Source organism: Marmota marmota, unplaced genomic scaffold, assembly GCF_001458135.2.
Source record: "Marmota marmota marmota unplaced genomic scaffold, marMar, whole genome shotgun sequence".
In the NCBI taxonomy this organism is placed as follows: Eukaryota; Metazoa; Chordata; class Mammalia; order Rodentia; family Sciuridae; genus Marmota; species Marmota marmota.
Window position 1 is genome coordinate 39,977 of NW_026000229.1, and position 1,173 is coordinate 41,149.

General features: G+C 36.6%; 1 pseudogene; it reads left to right on the forward strand.

Moving 5' to 3' along the window:
* The first annotated feature begins 1,088 nt into the window (after positions 1 to 1,088).
* On the forward strand, positions 1,089 to 1,173 carry LOC125613412 (annotated as a pseudogene).

The window sequence follows — 1,173 nt, forward strand, 5'->3', positions numbered from 1 at the left end:
ACCTCCTTAGTCAGATGTATTCCTAGGTTTTTTGTTTTGTTTTTTGAGACTGTTGTAAATGGGATTATTTTCCTGATTTCTTTCTCATTAGATTCATTGTTGGTATATAGGAAAACTATTGACTTTTGTAACCTGATACTTTGCTCATTGGTTTATTAGCTCTAGCAGTCTTTTGGTGAAGTTTCTTGGATCTTCTAAATAGAAGATCATATCATTTATAAGCAGTGATAATTTGACTTCCTCCTTTCCCTCTTTTATTTTCTTCTCTTGCCTAATTACTCTGGATAGGATTTTTAGTGCTATATCCATTTATGTTTTTAAAATTTTGTTAAGAATGAACCCTTTTTACATTTAACATCAATTCCATGGGATGTGGTTCCAATGGCAATCTAATTATTAGATCTTGTAGGGTGCTATTTTGGCCAGTTAGTCTATCTGATACTGCTTAACCTCCAACTAACTCACTAGTGCTGCCTGAGATGTCAAAGTGTTTTCCCTAGATAGGTATGCCTGCGTCTCTAAGAGTAGAGAGAATCTGGCCCACGGGAATAGAGTGCCTCTGGTTCAGGCAACTCACATGGCCTATGTCACATAGGAAAAAGCTTCAGCAAGTATATAAGGAGATGCTCCAGTGTGGGGAACATCCATACCAAACAGTCAAGGATGCCTGCTGTGCAGGGATTCCTAATCTCTTTGAACAGTGCATGTCTGTATTGTACATATTTACTCACTTTTACTCTGTTCTTATGATTCAATTAAAAAAAGCTTAGATTTTGCTATGAAATTTATTTTTCACCTTGATAAATGACATCATAAAAAGTATAAAGAAGTCTTACATCAAAACCTTAAGAGCCAGTGGAAATTCTGGCATGGTTATAGTTTGTCTGAAAGTACTGACATTCCTTCTAGGGAATCATGGCACCCTCCAATGACACTGGACTCTAGCTATGTTAAGCAATCATGGAGCTTGTCATTGACTGTGATCCTGGTTTTCATGATTGAAGAGTATGTCCCAGAGTGACAGAAAGCTGTATGGTCTCTATTTGCCACATATTTCAGGCTCAAGATCCCTTTTATTAAATGTCCTTGGATTGATGATGATGACTTAAAAAATAGATCTCATTGGAATCTAAACAAAATGAGTGACCAAACCACTTCTGTAAAATGAGGTCC